Source organism: Heptranchias perlo, chromosome 20, assembly GCF_035084215.1.
Source record: "Heptranchias perlo isolate sHepPer1 chromosome 20, sHepPer1.hap1, whole genome shotgun sequence".
NCBI lineage: Eukaryota > Metazoa > Chordata > Chondrichthyes > Hexanchiformes > Hexanchidae > Heptranchias > Heptranchias perlo.
In genome coordinates this window covers 31,747,950-31,765,867 of record NC_090344.1, presented here as the reverse complement: position 1 = coordinate 31,765,867, position 17,918 = coordinate 31,747,950, and positions in this window count along the sequence as shown.

Sequence of the window (17,918 nt, the reverse complement as noted above, 5' to 3'; positions counted from 1 at the left end):
GGGAGCGAGAAGGAGGGAGGGAACGAGCGAGCGAGAAGGAGGGAGGGGAACGAGCGAGCGAGGAGGGAGGGAACGAGCGAGCGAGAAGGAGGGAGGGAACGAGCGAGCGGCAAGGAGGGAACGAGCGAGGGAGAAGGAGGGAACGAGCGAGGGAGAAGGAGGGAACGAGCGAGGGAGAAGGAGGGAACGAGCGAGGGAGAAGGAGGGAACGAGCGAGGGAGACGGAGGGAACGAGCGAGGGAGAAGGAGGGAACGAGCGAGGGAGAAGGAGGGAACGAGCGAGGGAGAAGGAGGGAACGAGCAAGGGAGAAGGAGGGAACGAGCAAGGGAGAAGGAGGGAACGAGCGAGCGAGAAGGAGGGAACGAGCGAGCGAGGAGCGAGGGAGGGAACGAGCGAGCGAGAAGGAGGAAGGAGGGAGGGAGGGAACGAGCGAGGAGGGAGGGAGGGAAGGAGCGAGCGAGAAGGAGGGAGGGAGCGAGCGAGAAGGAGGGAGGGAACGAGCGAGGAGGGAGGAAACGAGCGAGCGAGGAGGAGGGAGGGAACGAGCGAGCGATAAGGAGGGAGGGAACAAGCGAGCGAGAAGGAGGGAAGGAGCGAGGGAGAAGGAGGGAACGAGCGAGCGAGAAGGAGGGAACGAGCGAGCGAGAAGGAGGGAACGAGCGAGCGAGGAGGGAACGAGCGAGCGGGGAGGGAGGGAGGGAACGAGCGAGGGAGAAGGAGGGAACGAGCGAGGGAGAAGGAGGGAACGAGCGAGGGAGAAGGAGGGAACGAGCGAGGAAGAAGGAGGGAACGAGCGAGGAAGAAGGAGGGAACGAGCGAGGAAGAAGGAGGGAACGAGCGAGGGAGACGGAGGGAACGAGCGAGCGAGAAGGAGGGAACGAGCGAGGGAGAAGGAGGGAACGAGCGAGCGAGAAGGAGGGAACGAGCGAGCGAGAAGGAGGGAACGAGCGAGCGAGAAGGAGGGAACGAGCGAGCGAGAAGGAGGGAACGAGCGAGGGAGAAGGAGGGAACGAGCGAGCGAGGAGGGAACGAGCGAGCGGGGAGGGAGGGAGGGAACGAGCGAGCGAGGAGGAGGAAGCAGGGAGGGAGGGAGGGAACGAGCGAGATGGAGGGAGGGAGGGAACGAGCGAGCGAGAAGGAGGGAGGGAGGGAAGGAGCGAGCGAGAAGGAGGGAGGGAGGGAGGGAAGGAGCGAGCGAGAAGGAGGGAGGGAACGAGCGAGGAGGGAGGGAACGAGCGAGCGAGGAGGAGGGAGGGAACGAGCGAGCGAGGAGGAGGGAGAGAACGTGCGAGCGAGGAGGAGGGAGGGAACGAACGAGAGAGGAGGAGGGAGGGAACGAACGAGCGAGGAGGGGGGAACGTGCGAGCGAGAAGGAGGGAAGGAGCGAGCGAGAAGGAGGGAAGGAGCGAGCGAGAAGGAGGGAAGGAGCGAGCGAGAAGGAGGGAGGGAGGGAAGGAGCGAGCGAGGAGGAGGGAGGGAACGAGCGAGCGAGGAGGAGGGAGGGAACGAGCGAGCGAGGAGGAGGGAGGGAACGAGCGAGCGAGGAGGAGGGAGGGAACGAACGAGCGAGGAGGAGGGAGGGAACGAACGAGCGAGGAGGAAGGAGGGAACGAACGAGCGAGGAGGAAGGAGGGAACGAACGAGCGAGGAGGAGGGAGGGAACGAACGAGCGAGGAGGAGGGAGGGAACGAACGAGCGAGAAGGAGGGAGGGAACGAACGAGCGAGAAGGAGGGAGGGAACGAACGAGCGAGAAGGAGGGAACGAGCGAGGCAGAAGGAGGGAAAGAGCGAGCGAGAAGGAGGGAACGAGCGAGGCAGAAGGAGGGAAAGAGCGAGCGAGAAGGAGGGAACGAGCGAGCGAGGAGGGAGGGAGGGAATGAGCGAGCGAGAAGGAGGAAGGAGGGAGGGAGGGAACGAGCGAGAAGGAGGGAGGGAGGGAACGAGCGAGCGAGAAGAAGGGAGGGAACGAGCGAGCGAGGAGGGAGGGAACGAGCGAGCGAGGAGGAGGGAGGGAGCGAGCGAGGAGGAGGGAGGGAGGGAGCGAGGAGGAGGGAGGGAGGGAGCGAGGAGGAGGGAGGGAGGGAGCGAGAAGGAGGGAGTGAACGAAATAGCGAGGAGGAGGGTGGGAACAAACGAGTGAGGAGGAGGGAGGGAACGAACGAGCGAGGAGGGAGGGAGGGAGCGAGAAGGAGGGAGGGAGCGAGAGAGCGAGAAGGAGGGAGGGAACGAGCGAGCGAGAAGGAGGGAGGGAACCTGCGAGCGAGAAGGAGGGAGGGAACGAAGCGAGCGAGAAGGAGGGAGGGAACGAGCGAGCGAGAAGGAGGGAGGGAACGAGCGAGCGAGAAGGAGGGAGAGAACGAGCGAGCGAGGAGGGAGGGAACGAGCGAGCGAGGAGGGAGGGAACCTGCGAGCGAGAAGGAGGGAGGGAACGAGCGAACGAGAAGGAGGGAGGGAACGAGCGAACGAGAAGGAGGGAGGGAACGAGCGAGCGAGAAGGAGGGAGAGAACGAGCGAGCGAGAAGGAGGGAGAGAACGAGTGAGCGAGGAGGGAGGGAACGAGCGAGCGAGAAGGAGGGAGGGAATGAGCGAGCGAGGAGGGAGGGAACGAGCGAGCGAGCGAGGAGGGAGGGAACCTGCGAGCGAGAAGGAGGGAGGGAACGAGCGAGCGAGAAGGAGGGAGGGAACGAGCGAGCGAGAAGGAGGGAGAGAACGAGCGAGCGAGGAGGGAGGGAACGAGCGAGCGAGAAGGAGGGAGGGAACGAGCGAGCGAGAAGGAGGGAGGGAACGAGCGAGCGAGAAGGAGGGAGGGAACGAGCGAGCGAGAAGGAGGGAGGGAACGAGCGAGCGAGAAGGAGGCAGAGAACGAGCGAGCGAGGAGGGAGGGAACGAGCGAGGGAGAAGGAGAGAACGAGCGAGGGAGAAGGAGGGAACGAGCGAGCGAGCGAGAAGGAGTGAGGGAACGAGCGAGCGAGAAGGAGGGAGGGAACGAGCGAGCGAGAAGGAGGGAGAGAACGAGTGAGCGAGGAGGGAGGGAACGAGCGAGCGAGAAGGAGGGAGGGAACGAGCGAGCGAGAAGGAGGGAGGGAACGAGCGAGCGAGAAGGAGGGAGGGAACGAGCGAACGAGAAGGAGGGAGGGAACGTAGCGAACGAGAAGGAGGGAGGGAACGAGCGAGCGAGAAGGAGGGAGGGAACGAGTGAGCGAGGAGGGAGGGAACGAGCGAGCGAGAAGGAGGGAACGAGCGAGGGAGAAGGAGGGAACGAGCGAGGGAGAAGGAGGGAACGAGCGACGAGGAGAGAGGGAGGGAACGAGCGAGCGAGAAGGAGGAAGAAGGGAGGGAGGGAACGAGCGAGATGGAAGGAGGGAGGGAACGAGCGAGCGAGAAGGAGGGAGGAAGGGAAGGAGCGAGCGAGAAGGAGGGAGGGAACGAGCGAGCGAGGAGGAGGGAGGGAACGAGCGAGCGAGGAGGAGGGAGGGAACGAGCGAGCGAGGAGGAGGGAGGGAACGAGCGAGCGAGGAGGAGGGAGGGAACGAGCGAGCGGGGGAGGGAGGGAGGGAACGAGCGAGCGGGGAGGGAGGGAACGAGCGAGCGAGGAGGGATGGAGGGAGGGAGCGAGAAGGAGGGAGGGAACGAGCGAGCGAGAAGGAGGGAGAGAACGAGCGAGCAAGGAGGGAGGGAACGAGCGAGCGAGAAGGAGGGAGGGAACCTGCGAGCGAGAAGGAGGGAGGGAACGAGCGAACGAGAAGGAGGGAGGGAACGAGCGAGCGAGAAGGAGGGAGAGAACGAGTGAGCGAGGAGGGAGGGAACGAGCGAGCGAGAAGGAGGGAGGGAACGAGCGAGCGAGAAGGAGGGAGAGAACGAGTGAGCGAGGAGGGAGGGAACGAGCGAGCGAGAAGGAGGGAGGGAACCTGCGAGCGAGAAGGAGGGAGGGAACGAGCGAGCGAGAAGGAGGGAGGGAACGAGTGAGCGAGGAGGGAGGGAACGAGCGAGCGAGAAGGAGGGAGGGAACGAGCGAGCGAGAAGGAGGGAGGGAACGAGCGAGCGAGAAGGAGGGAGGGAACGAGCGAGCGAGGAGGGAGGGAACGAGCGAGGGAGAAGGAGAGAACGAGCGAGGGAGAAGGAGGGAACGAGCGAGCGAGCGAGAAGGAGTGAGGGAACGAGCGAGCGAGAAGGAGGGAGGGAACGAGCGAGCGAGAAGGAGGGAGGGAACGAGCGAGCGAGAAGGAGGGAGGGAACGAAGCGAACGAGAAGGAGGGAGGGAACGAGCGAACGAGAAGGAGGGAGGGAACGAAGCGAGCGAGAAGGAGGGAGGGAACGAGCGAGCGAGAAGGAGGGAGAGAACGAGTGAGCGAGGAGGGAGGGAACGAGCGAGCGAGAAGGAGGGAACGAGCGAGGGAGAAGGAGGGGAACGAGCGAGCGAGGAGAGAGGGAGGGAACGAGCGAGCGAGAAGGAGGAAGAAGGGAGGGAGGGAACGAGCGAGATGGCAGGAGGGAGGGTACGAGCGAGCGAGAAGGAGGGAGGAAGGGAAGGAGCGAGCGTGAAGGAGGGAGGGAACGAGCGAGCGAGGAGGAGGGAGGGAACGAGCGAGCGAGGAGGAGGGAGGGAACGAGCGAGCGAGGAGGAGGGAGGGAACGAGCGAGCGGGGAGGGAGGGAGGGAACGAGCGAGCGGGGAGGGAGGGAGGGAACGAGCGAGGAGGGAGGGAGGGAGCGAGAAGGAGGGAGGGAACGAGCGAGCGAGAAGGAGGGAGGGAACGAGCGAGCGAGAAGGAGGGAGGGAACGAGCGAGCGAGAAGGAGGGAGGGAACGAGCGAGCGGCAAGGAGGGAACGAGCGAGGGAGAAGGAGGGAACGAGCGAGGGAGAAGGAGGGAACGAGCGAGGGAGAAGGAGGGAACGAGCGAGGGAGACGGAGGGAACGAGCGAGCGAGAAGGAGGGAACGAGCGAGCGAGAAGGAGGGAACGAGCGAGCGAGGAGCGAGGGAGGGAGCGAGCGAGCGAGAAGGAGGAAGGAGGGAGGGAGGGAACGAGCGAGGAGGGAGGGAGGGAAGGAGCGAGCGAGAAGGAGGGAGGGAACGAGCGAGGAGGGAGGGAACGAGCGAGCGAGGAGGAGGGAGGGAACGAGCGAGCGAGAAGGAGGGAGGGAACGAGCGAGCGAGAAGGAGGAACGAGCGAGGGAGAAGGAGGGAACGAGCGAGGGAGAAGGAGGGAACGAGCGAGCGAGAAGGAGGGAACGAGCGAGCGAGAAGGAGGGAACGAGCGAGCGAGAAGGAGGGAACGAGCGAGCGAGAAGGAGGGAACGAGCGAGGGAGAAGGAGGGAACGAGCGAGCAAGGAGGGAACGAGCGAGCGGGGAGGGAGGGAGGGAACGAGCGAGCGAGAAGGAGGAAGGAGGGAGGGAGGGAGGGAACGAGCGAGATGGAGGGAGGGAGGGAACGAGCGAGCGAGAAGGAGGGAGGGAGGGAAGGAGCGAGCGAGAAGGAGGGAGGGAACGAGCGAGGAGGGAGGGAACGAGCGAGCGAGGAGGAGCGAGGGAACGAGCGAGCGAGGAGGAGGGAGGGAACGTGCGAGCGAGGAGGAGGGAGGGAACGAACGAGCGAGGAGGAGGGAGGGAAGGAACGAGCGAGGAGGAGGGAGGGAACGAACGAGCGAGGAGGAGGGAGGGAACGAACGAGCGAGATGGAGGAAACGAGCGAGGGAGAAGGAGGGAACGTGCGAGCGAGAAGGAGGGAAGGAGCGAACGAGAAGGAGGGAGGGAGGGAAGGAGCGAGCGAGGAGGAGGGAGGGAACGAGCGAGCGAGGAGGAGGGAGGGAACAAGCGAGCGAGGAGGAGGGAGGGAACAAGCGAGCGAGGAGGAGGGCGGGAACGAACGAGCGAGGAGGAGGGAGGGAACGAACGAGCGAGAAGGAGGGAACGAGTGAGAAGGAGGGAACGAGTAAGGGAGAAGGAGGGAAAGAGCGAGCGAGAAGGAGGGAACGAGCGAGCGAGAAGGAGGAAGGAGGGAGGGAGGGAACGAGCGAGAAGGAGGGAGGGAGGGAACGAGCGAGGAGGGAGGGAGAGAACGAACGAGCGAGGAGGGAGGGAGGGAACGTGCGAGCGAGAAGGAAGGAGGGAACATGTGAGCGAGCGAGCGAGACGGAGGGAGGGAGGGAACGAACGAGCAAGATGGAGGGAGGGAGGGAATGAGAGAGGAGGGAGCGAGCGAGCGAGAAGGAGGGAGGGAACGAAGCGAGCGAGAAGGAGGGAGGGAACGAGCGAGGGAGAAGGAGGGAGGGAACGAGCGAGGGAGAAGGAGGGAAGGAACGAGCGAGGGAGAAGGAGGGAGGGAACGAGCGAGGGAGAAGGAGGGAAGGAACAAGCGAGGGAGGAGGGAGGGAACGAGCGAGGGAGAAGGAGGGAGGGAACGAGGGAGCGAGGAGGGAGGGAACGAGCGAGCGAGAAAGAGGGAACGAGCGAGCGAGAAAGAGGGAACGAGCGAGCGAGAAAGAGGGAGGGAACGAGCGAGCGAGGAGGGAGGGAACGAGCGAGCGAGGATGAGGGAGGGAACGAGCGAGCGAGGAGGGAGGGAACGAGCGAGCGAGGAGGGAGGGAACGAGCGAGCGAGGAGGAGGGAGGGAACGAACGAGCGAGGAGGAGGGAGGGAACGAACGAGCGAGGAGGGAGGGAGGGAGCGAGAAGGAGGGAGGGAGCGAGAGAGCGAGAAGGAGGGAGGGAACGAGCGAGCGAGAAGGAGGGAGGGAACCTGCGAGCGAGAAGGAGGGAGGGAACGAAGCGAGCGAGAAGGAGGGAGGGAACGAGCGAGCGAGAAGGAGGGAGGGAACGAGCGAGCGAGAAGGATGGAGAGAACGAGTGAGCGAGGAGGGAGGCAACGAGCGAGCGAGGAGGGAGGGAACCTGCGAGCGAGAAGGAGGGAGGGAACGAAGCGAACGAGAAGGAGGGAGGGAACGAGCGAGCGAGAAGGAGGGAGAGAACGAGTGAGCGAGGAGGGAGGGAACGAGCGAGCGAGAAGGAGGGAGGGAATGAGCGAGCGAGAAGGAGGGAGAGAACGAGTGAGCGAGGAGGGAGGGAACGAGGCGAGCGAGCGAGGAGGGAGGGAACCTGCGAGCGAGAAGGAGGGAGGGAACGAGCGAGCGAGAAGGAGGGAGGGAACGAGCGAGCGAGAAGGAGGGAGAGAACGAGTGAGCGAGGAGGGAGGGAACGAGCGAGCGAGAAGGAGGGAGGGAACGAGCGAGCGAGAAGGAGGGAGGGAACGAAGTGAGCGAGGAGGGAGGGAACGAGCGAGGGAGAAGGAGATAACGAGCGAGGGAGAAGGAGGGAACGAGCGAGCGAGCGAGAAGGAGTGAGGGAACGAGCGAGCGAGAAGGAGGGAGGGAACGAGCGAGCGAGAAGGAGGGAGAGAACGATGTGAGCGAGGAGGGAGGGAACGAGCGAGCGAGAAGGAGGGAGGGAACGAGCGAACGAGAAGGAGGGAGGGAACGAAGCGAACGAGAAGGAGGGAGGGAACGAAGCGAACGAGAAGGAGGGAGGGAACGAAGCGAACGAGAAGGAGGGAGGGAACGAGCGAGCGAGAAGGAGGGAGGGAACGAGCGAGCGAGAAGGAGGGAGAGAACGAGTGAGCGAGGAGGGAGGGAACGATGCGAGCGAGAAGGAGGGAACGAGCGAGGGAGAAGGAGGGAACGAGCGAGGGAGAAGGAGGGAACGAAGCGAGCGAGAAGGAGGAAGAAGGGAGGGAGGGAACGAGCGAGATGGAAGGAGGGAGGGAACGAGCGAGCGAGAAGGAGGGAGGAAGGGAAGGAGCGAGCGAGGAGGAGGGAGGGAACGAGCGAGCGAGGAGGAGGGAGGGAACGAGCGAGCGAGGAGGAGGGAGGGAACGAGCGAGCGAGGAGGAGGGAGGGAACGAGCGAGCGAGGAGGAGGGAGGGAACGAGCGAGCGGGGAGGGAGGGAGGGAACGAGCGAGCGGGGAGGGAGGGAGGGAACGAGCGAGCGAGGAGGGAGGGAGGGAGCGAGAAGGAGGGAGGGAACGAGCGAGCGAGAAGGAGGGAGAGAACGAGTGAGCAAGGAGGGAGGGAACGATGCGAGCGAGAAGGAGGGAGGGAACCTGCGAGTGAGAAGGAGGGAGGGAACGAGCGAACGAGAAGGAGGGAGGGAACGAGCGAGCGAGAAGGAGGGAGAGAACGAGTGAGCGAGGAGGGAGGGAACGAGCGAGCGAGAAGGAGGGAGGGAACGAGCGAGCGAGAAGGAGGGAGAGAACGAGTGAGCGAGGAGGGAGGGAACGAGCGAGCGAGAAGGAGGGAGGGAACCTGCGAGCGAGAAGGAGGGAGGGAACGAGCGAGCGAGAAGGAGGGAGGGAACGAGCGAGCGAGAAGGAGGGAGAGAACGAAGTGAGCGAGGAGGGAGGGAAGGAGCGAGCGAGAAGGAGGGAGGGAACGAGCGAGCGAGAAGGAGGGAGGGAACAAGCGAGCGAGAAGGAGGGAGGGAACGAGCGAGCGAGAAGGAGGGAGGGAACGAGCGAGCGAGAAGGAGGGAGAGAACGATGTGAGCGAGGAGGGAGGGAACGAGCGAGGGAGAAGGAGAGAACGAGCGAGGGAGAAGGAGGGAACGAGCGAGCGAGCGAGAAGGAGTGAGGGAACGAAGCGAGCGAGAAGGAGGGAGGGAACGAAGCGAGCGAGAAGGAGGGAGGGAACGAGCGAGCGAGAAGGAGGGAGGGAACGAGCGAGCGAGAAGGAGGGAGGGAACGAGCGAACGAGAAGGAGGGAGGGAACGAGCGAGCGAGAAGGAGGGAGGGAACGAAGCGAGCGAGAAGGAGGGAACGAGCGAGCGAGGAGCGAGGGAGGGAACGAGCGAGCGAGAAGGAGGAAGGAGGGAGGGAGGGAACGAGCGAGGAGGGAGGGAGGGAAGGAGCGAGCGAGAAGGAGGGAGGGAACGAGCGAGGAGGGAGGGAACGAGCGAGCGAGGAGGAGGGAGGGAACGAGCGAGCGAGAAGGAGGGAGGGAACGAGCGAGCGAGAAGGAGGGAACGAGCGAGGGAGAAGGAGGGAACGAGCGAGCGAGAAGGAGGGAACGAAGCGAGCGAGAAGGAGGGAACGAGCGAGCGGGGAGGGAGGGAGGGAACGAGCGAGCGAGGAGGGAGGGAGGGAGCGAGAAGGAGGGAGGGAACGAAGCGAGCGAGAAGGAGGGAGGGAACGAGCGAGCGAGAAGGAGGGAGGGAACGAGCGAGCGAGGAGGGAGGGAACGAGCGAGCGAGAAGGAGGGAGGGAACGAGCGAGCGAGAAGGAGGGAGGGAACGAGCGAGCGGCAAGGAGGGAACGAGCGAGGGAGAAGGAGGGAACGAGCGAGGGAGAAGGAGGGAACGAGCGAGGGAGAAGGAGGGAACGAGCGAGGGAGACGGAGGGAACGAGCGAGGGAGAAGGAGGGAACGAGCGAGGGAGAAGGAGGGAACGAGCGAGGGAGAAGGAGGGAACGAGCGAGCGAGAAGGAGGGAACGAGCGAGCGAGGAGCGAGGGAGGGAACGAGCGAGCGAGAAGGAGGAAGGAGGGAGGGAGGGAACGAGCGAGGAGGGAGGGAGGGAAGGAGCGAGCGAGAAGGAGGGAGGGAGCGAGCGAGAAGGAGGGAGGGAGCGAGCGAGAAGGAGGGAGGGAACGAGCGAGGAGGGAGGAAACGAGCGAGCGAGGAGGAGGGAGGGAACGAGCGAGCGATAAGGAGGGAGGGAACAAGCGAGCGAGAAGGAGGGAAGGAGCGAGGGAGAAGGAGGGAAGGAGCGAGCGAGAAGGAGGGAACGAAGCGAGCGAGCGAGGAGGGAACGAGCGAGCGAGAAGGAGGGAACGAGCGAGGGAGAAGGAGGGAACGAGCGAGCGAGGAGGGAACGAGCGAGCGGGGGAGGGAGGGAGGGAACGAGCGAGCGAGAAGGAGGAAGCAGGGAGGGAGGGAGGGAACGAGCGAGATGGAGGGAGGGAGGGAACGAGCGAGCGAGAAGGAGGGAGGGAGGGAAGGAGCGAGCGAGAAGGAGGGAGGGAGGGAAGGAGCGAGCGAGAAGGAGGGAGGGAACGAGCGAGGAGGGATGTGAACGAGCGAGCGAGGAGGAGGGAGGGAACGAGCGAGCGAGGAGGAGGGAGAGAACGTGCGAGCGAGGAGGAGGGAGGGAACGAACGAGAGAGGAGGAGGGAGGGAACGAACGAGCGAGGAGGAGGGAAGGAACGAACGAGCGAGGAGGAGGGAGGGAACGAACGAGCGAGAAGGAGGGAACGAGCGAGGGAGAAGGAGGGAACGTGCGAGCGAGAAGGAGGGAAGGAGCGAGCGAGAAGGAGGGAAGGAGCGAGCGAGAAGGAGGGAAGGAGCGAGCGAGAAGGAGGGAGGGAGGGAAGGAGCGAGCGAGGAGGAGGGAGGGAACGAGCGAGCGAGGAGGAGGGAGGGAACGAGCAAGCGAGGAGGAGGGAGGGAACGAGCGAGCGAGGAGGAGGGAGGGAACGAACGAGCGAGGAGGAGGGAGGGAACGAACGAGCGAGGAGGAAGGAGGGAACGAACGAGCGAGGAGGAAGGAGGGAACGAACGAGCGAGGAGGAGGGAGGGAACGAACGAGCGAGGAGGAGGGAGGGAACGAACGAGCGAGAAGGAGGGAGGGAACGAACGAGCGAGAAGGAGGGAACGAGCGAGGCAGAAGGAGGGAAAGAGCGAGCGAGAAGGAGGGAACGAGCGAGGCAGAAGGAGGGAAAGAGCGAGCGAGAAGGAGGGAACGAGCGAGCGAGGAGGGAGGGAGGGAATGAGCGAGCGAGAAGGAGGAAGGAGGGAGGGAGGGAACGAGCGAGAAGGAGGGAGGGAGGGAACGAGCGAGCGAGAAGAAGGGAGGGAACGATGCGAGCGAGGAGGGAGGGAACGAGCGAGCGAGGAGGAGGGAGGGAGGGAGCGAGGAGGAGGGAGGGAGGGAGCGAGAAGGAGGGAGTGAACGAAATAGCGAGGAGGAGGGTGGGAACAAACGAGTGAGGAGGAGGGAGGGAACGAACGAGCGAGGAGGGAGGGAGGGAGCGAGAAGGAGGGAGGGAGCGAGAGAGCGAGAAGGAGGGAGGGAACGAGCGAGCGAGAAGGAGGGAGGGAACCTGCGAGCGAGAAGGAGGGAGGGAACGAGCGAGCGAGAAGGAGGGAGGGAACGAAGCGAGCGAGAAGGAGGGAGGGAACGAGCGAGCGAGAAGGAGGGAGGGAACGAGCGAGCGAGAAGGAGGGAGAGAACGAGCGAGCGAGGAGGGAGGGAACGAGCGAGCGAGGAGGGAGGGAACCTGCGAGCGAGAAGGAGGGAGGGAACGAAGCGAACGAGAAGGAGGGAGGGAACGAGCGAGCGAGAAGGAGGGAGAGAACGAGTGAGCGAGGAGGGAGGGAACGAGCGAGCGAGAAGGAGGGAGAGAACGAGCGAGCGAGGAGGGAGGGAACGAGCGAGCGAGGAGGGAGGGAACCTGCGAGCGAGAAGGAGGGAGGGAACGATGCGAACGAGAAGGAGGGAGGAAGGGAAGGAGCGAGCGAGAAGGAGGGAGGGAACGAGCGAGCGAGGAGGAGGGAGGGAACGAGCGAGCGAGGAGGAGGGAGGGAACCGAGCGAGCGAGGAGGAGGGAGGGAACGAGCGAGCGGGGAGGGAGGGAGGGAACGAGCGAGCGGGGAGGGAGGGAACGAGCGAGCGAGGAGGGAGGGAACGAGAGCGAGCGAGGAGGGAGGGAGGGAGGGAGCGAGAAGGAGGGAGGGAACGAGCGAGCGAGAAGGAGGGAGAGAACGAGCGAGCAAGGAGGGAGGGAACGAGCGAGCGAGAAGGATGGAGAGAACGAGCGAGCGAGGAGGGAGGCAACGAGCGAGCGAGGAGGGAGGGAACCTGCGAGCGAGAAGGAGGGAGGGAACGAAGCGAACGAGAAGGAGGGAGGGAACGAGCGAGCGAGAAGGAGGGAGAGAACGAGTGAGCGAGGAGGGAGGGAACGAGCGAGCGAGAAGGAGGGAGGGAACGAGCGAGCGAGAAGGAGGGAGAGAACGAGTGAGCGAGGAGGGAGGGAACGAGCGAGCGAGAAGGAGGGAGGGAACCTGCGAGCGAGAAGGAGGGAGGGAACGAAGCGAGCGAGAAGGAGGGAGGGAACGAGCGAGCGAGGAGGGAGGGAACGAGCGAGCGAGGAGGGAGGGAACGAGCGAGCGAGAAGGAGGGAGGGAACGAGCGAGCGAGAAGGAGGGAGGGAACGAAGCGAGCGAGAAGGAGGGAGGGAACGAGCGAGCGAGAAGGAGGGAGGGAACGAGCGAGCGAGAAGGAGGGAGGGAACGAGCGAGCGAGAAGGAGGGAGAGAACGAGTGAGCGAGGAGGGAGGGAACGAGCGAGGGAGAAGGAGAGAACGAGCGAGGGAGAAGGAGGGAATGAGCGAGCGAGCGAGAAGGAGTGAGGGAACGAAGCGAGCGAGAAGGAGGGAGGGAACGAGCGAGCGAGAAGGAGGGAGGGAACGAGCGAGCGAGAAGGAGGGAGGGAACGAGCGAACGAGAAGGAGGGAGGGAACGAAGCGAACGAGAAGGAGGGAGGGAACGAGCGAGCGAGAAGGAGGGAGGGAACGAGCGAGCGAGAAGGAGGGAGAGAACGAGTGAGCGAGGAGGGAGGGAACGAGCGAGCGAGAAGGGAGGGAACGAGCGAGGGAGAAGGGAGGGAACGAGCGAGCGAGAAGGAGGGAACGAGCGAGGGAGAAGGAGGGAACGAGCGAGCGAGGAGAGAGGGAGGGAACGAGCGAGCGAGAAGGAGGAAGAAGGGAGGGAGGGAACGAGCGAGATGGCAGGAGGGAGGGAACGAGCGAGCGAGAAGGAGGGAGGAAGGGAAGGAGCGAGCGTGAAGGAGGGAGGGAACGAGCGAGCGAGGAGGAGGGAGGGAACGAGCGAGCGAGGAGGAGGGAGGGAACGAGCGAGCGAGGAGGAGGGAGGGAACGAGCGAGCGGGGAGGGAGGGAGGGAACGAGCGAGCGGGGAGGGAGGGAGGGAACGAGCGAGGAGGGAGGGAGGGAGCGAGAAGGAGGGAGGGAACGAGCGAGCGAGAAGGAGGGAGGGAACGAGCGAGCGAGAAGGAGGGAACGAGCGAGCGAGAAGGAGGGAACGAGCGAGCGAGAAGGAGGGAACGAGCGAGCGAGAAGGAGGGAACGAGGCGAGCGAGGAGCGAGGGAGGGAGCGAGCGAGCGAGCGAGGAGGAAGGAGGGAGGGAGGGAACGAGCGAGGAGGAGGGAGGGAAGGAGCGAGCGAGAAGGAGGGAGGGAACGAGCGAGGAGGGAGGGAACGAGCGAGCGAGGAGGGAGGGAGGGAACGAGCGAGCGAGAAGGAGGGAGGGAACGATAGCGAGCGAGAAGGAGGGAGGGAACGAGCGAGCGAGAAGGAGGGAGGGAACGAGGCGAGCGAGAAGGAGGGAGGGAACGAGCGAGCGAGAAGGAGGGAGGGAACGAGCGAGGAGAAGGAGGGAACGAGCGAGGGAGAAGGAGGGAACGAGCGAGCGAGAAGGAGGAACGAGCGAGGGAGAAGGAGGGAACGAGCGAGCGAGGAGGGAACGAGCGAGTGGGGAGGGAGGGAGGGAACGAGCGAGCGAGAAGGAGGAAGGAGGGAGGGAGGGAGGGAACGAGCGAGATGGAGGAGGGAGGGAACGAGCGAGCGAGAAGGAGGGAGGGAGGGAAGGAGCGAGCGAGAAGGAGGGAGGGGAACGAGCGAGGAGGGAGGGAACGAGCGAGCGAGGAGGAGGGAGGGAACGAGCGAGCGAGGAGGAGGGAGGGAACGTGCGAGCGAGGAGGAGGGAGGGAACGAACGAGCGAGGAGGAGGGAGGGAACGAACGAGCGAGGAGGAGGGAGGGAACGAACGAGCGAGGAGGAGGGAGGGAACGAACGAGCGAGATGGAGGGAACGAGCGAGGGAGAAGGAGGGAACGTGCGAGCGAGAAGGAGGGAAGGAGCGAACGAGAAGGAGGGAAGGAGCGAACGAGAAGGAGGGAGGGAGGGAAGGAGCGAGCGAGGAGGAGGGAGGGAACGAGCGAGCGAGGAGGAGGGAGGGAACGAGCGAGCGAGGAGGAGGGCGGGAACGAACGAGCGAGGAGGAGGGAGGGAACGAACGAGCGAGAAGGAGGGAACGAGTGAGAAGGAGGGAACGAGTAAGGGAGAAGGAGGGAAAGAGCGAGCGAGAAGGAGGGAACGAGCGAGCGAGGAGGGAGGGAGGGAACGAGCGAGCGAGAAGGAGGAAGGAGGGAGGGAGGAACGAGCGAGAAGGAGGGAGGGAGGGAACGAGCGAGGAGGGAGGGAGAGAACGAGCGAGCGAGGAGGGGAGGGAGGGAACGTGCGAGCGAGAAGGAAGGAGGGAACATGTGAGCGAGCGAGCGAGACGGAGGGAGGGAGGGAACGAACGAGCAAGATGGAGGGAGGGAGGGAATGAGAGAGGAGGGAGCGAGCGAGCGAGAAGGAGGGAGGGAACGAGCGAGCGAGAAGGAGGGAGGGAACGAGCGAGGGAGAAGGAGGGAGGGAACGAGCGAGGGAGAAGGAGGGAAGGAACAAGCGAGGGAGGAGGGAGGGAACGAGCGAGGGAGAAGGAGGGAGGGGAACGAGGGAGCGAGAAAGAGGGAACGAGCGAGCGAGAAAGAGGGAACGAGCGAGCGAGAAAGAGGGAGGGAACGAGCGAGCGAGGAGGGAGGGAACGAGCGAGCGAGGATGAGGGAGGGAACGAGCGAGCGAGGAGGGAGGGAACGAGCGAGCGAGGAGGGAGGGAACGAGCGAGCGAGGAGGGAGGGAACGAGCGAGCGAGGAGGGAGGGAACGAGCGAGCGAGGAGGAGGGAGGGAACGAACGAGCGAGGAGGAGGGAGGGAGGGAGCGAGAAGGAGGGAGGGAGCGAGAGAGCGAGAAGGAGGGAGGGAACGAGCGAGCGAGAAGGAGGGAGGGAACCTGCGAGCGAGAAGGAGGGAGGGAACGATGCGAGCGAGAAGGAGGGAGGGAACGAGCGAGCGAGAAGGAGGGAGGGAACGAGCGAGCGAGAAGGATGGAGGGAACGAGCGAGCGAGAAGGAGGGAGGGAACGAGCGAGCGAGAAGGATGGAGAGAACGATGTGAGCGAGGAGGGAGGCAACGAGCGTGCGAGGAGGGAGGGAACCTGCGAGCGAGAAGGAGGGAGGGAACGAGCGAACGAGAAGGAGGGAGGGAACGAGCGAGCGAGAAGGAGGGAGAGAACGAGTGAGCGAGGAGGGAGGGAACGAGCGAGCGAGAAGGAGGGAGGGAATGAGCGAGCGAGAAGGAGGGAGAGAACGAGTGAGGCGAGGAGGGAGGGAACGAGCGAAGCGAGCGGAGGAGGGAGGGAACCTGCGAGCGAGAAGGAGGGAGGGAACGAGCGAGCGAGGAGGGAGGGAACGAAGCGAGCGAGAAGGAGGGAGAGAACGAGCGAGAAGGAGGGAGAGAACGAGTGAGCGAGGAGGGAGGGAACGAGCGAGCGAGAAGGAGGGAGGGAACGATGCGAGCGAGAAGGAGGGAGGAACGAGCGAGCGAGAAGGAGGGAGAGAACGAGTGAGCGAGGAGGGAGGGAACGAGCGAGGGAGAAGGAGATAACGAGCGAGGGAGAAGGAGGGAACGAGCGAGCGAGAAGGAGTGAGGGAACGAGCGAGCGAGAAGGAGGGAGGGAACGAGCGAGCGAGAAGGAGGGAGAGAACGAGTGAGCGAGGAGGGAGGGAACGAGCGAGCGAGAAGGAGGGAGGAACGAGCGAGCGAGAAGGAGGGAGGGAACGAGCGAACGAGAAGGAGGGAGGGAACGAGCGAACGAGAAGGAGGGAGGGAACGAAGCGAACGAGAAGGAGGGAGGGAACGAGCGAGCGAGAAGGAGGGAGAGAACGAGTGAGCGAGGAGGGAGGGAACGAAGCGAGCGAGAAGGAGGGAACGAGCGAGGGAGAAGGAGGGAACGAGTGAGGGAGAAGGAGGGAACGAGCGAGCGAGAAGGAGGAAGAAGGGAGGGAGGGAACGAGCGAGATGGAAGGAGGGAGGGAACGAGCGAGCGAGAAGGAGGGAGGAAGGGAAGGAGCGAGCGAGGAGGAGGGAGGGAACGAGCGAGCGAGGAGGAGGGAGGGAACGAGCGAGCGAGGAGGAGGGAGGGAACGAGCGAGCGAGGAGGAGGGAGGGAACGAGCGAGCGGGGAGGGAGGGACGGGGAACGAGCGAGCGGGGAGGGAGGGAGGGAACGAACTGCGAGCGGGGAGGGAGGGAGGGAACGAGCGAGCGAGGAGGGAGGGAGGGAGCGAGAAGGAGGGAGGGAACGAGCGAGCGAGAAGGAGGGAGAGAACGAGTGAGCAAGGAGGGAGGGAACGAGCGAGCGAGAAGGAGGGAGGAACCTGCGAGCGAGAAGGAGGGAGGGAACGAGCGAACGAGAAGGAGGGAGGGAACGAGCGAGCGAGAAGGAGGGAGAGAACGAGTGAGCGAGGAGGGAGGGAACGAGCGAGCGAGAAGGAGGGAGGGAACCTGCGAGCGAGAAGGAGGGAGGGAACGAGCGAGCGAGAAGGAGGGAGGGAACGAGCGAGCGAGAAGGAGGGAGAGAACGAGTGAGCGAGGAGGGAGGGAATGAGCGAGCGAGAAGGAGGGAGGGAACGATGCGAGCGAGAAGGAGGGAGGGAACGATGCGAGCGAGAAGGAGGGAGGGAACGAGCGAGCGAGAAGGAGGGAGAGAACGAGGTGAGCGAGGAGGGAGGGAACGAGCGAGGGAGAAGGAGAGAACGAGCGAGGGAGAAGGAGGGAACGAGCGAGCGAGCGAGAAGGAGTGAGGGAACGAGCGAGCGAGAAGGAGGGAGGGAACGAGCGAGCGAGAAGGAGGGAGGGAACGAAGCGAGCGAGAAGGAGGGAGGGAACGAGCGAGCGAGAGGAGGGAGGGAACGAGCGAACGAGAAGGAGGGAGGGAACGAGCGAACGAGAAGGAGGGAGAGGAACGAAGCGAGCGAGAAGGAGGGAGAGAACGAGTGAGCGAGGAGGGAGGGAACGAGCGAGCGAGAAGGAGGGAACGAGCGAGGGAGAAGGAGGGAACGAGCGAGCGAGGAGAGAGGGAGGGAACAGCGAGCGAGAAGGAGGAAGAAGGGAGGGAGGGAACGAGCGAGATGGAAGGAGGGAGGGAACGAGCGAGCGAGAAGGAGGAAGAAGGGAGGGAGGGAACGAGCGAGATGGAAGGAGGGAGGGAACGAGCGAGCGAGAAGGAGGGAGGAAGGGAAGGAGCGAGCGAGAAGGAGGGAGGGGAACGAGCGAGCGAGGAGGAGGGAGGGAACGAGCGAGCGAGGGAGGAGGGAGGGAACGAGCGAGCGAGGAGGAGGGAGGGAACGATGCGAGCGAGGAGGAGGGAGGGAACGAGCGAGCGGGGAGGGAGGGAGGGAACGAGCGAGCGAGGAGGGAGGGAGGGAGCGAGAAGGAGGGAGGGAACGATGCGAGCGAGAAGGAGGGAGGGAACGAGCGAGCGAGAAGGAGGGATGGGAACGAGGCGAGCGAGAAGAGGAGGGAGGGAACGAGCGAGCGAGAAGGAGGGAGGGAACGAGCGAGCGAGAAGGAGGGAGGGAACGAGCGAGCGGCAAGGAGGGAACGAGCGAGGGAGAAGGAGGGAACGAGCGAGGGAGAAGGAGGGAACGAGCGAGGGAGACGGAGGGAACGAGCGAGGGAGAAGGAGGGAACGAGCGAGCGAGAAGGAGGGAACGAGCGAGCGAGAAGGAGGGAACGAGCGAGCGAGGAGCGAGGGAGGGAGCGAGCGAGCGAGCGAGGAGGAAGGAGGGAGGGAGGGAGCGAGCGAGCGAGAAGGAGGAAGGAGGGAGGGGAGGGAACGAGCGAGGAGGGAGGGAGGGAAGGAGCGAGCGAGAAGGAGGGAGGGAACGAGCGAGAAGGAGGGAGGGAACGAGCGAGGAGGGAGGGAACGAGCGAGCGAGGAGGAGGGAGGGAACGAGTGAGCGAGAAG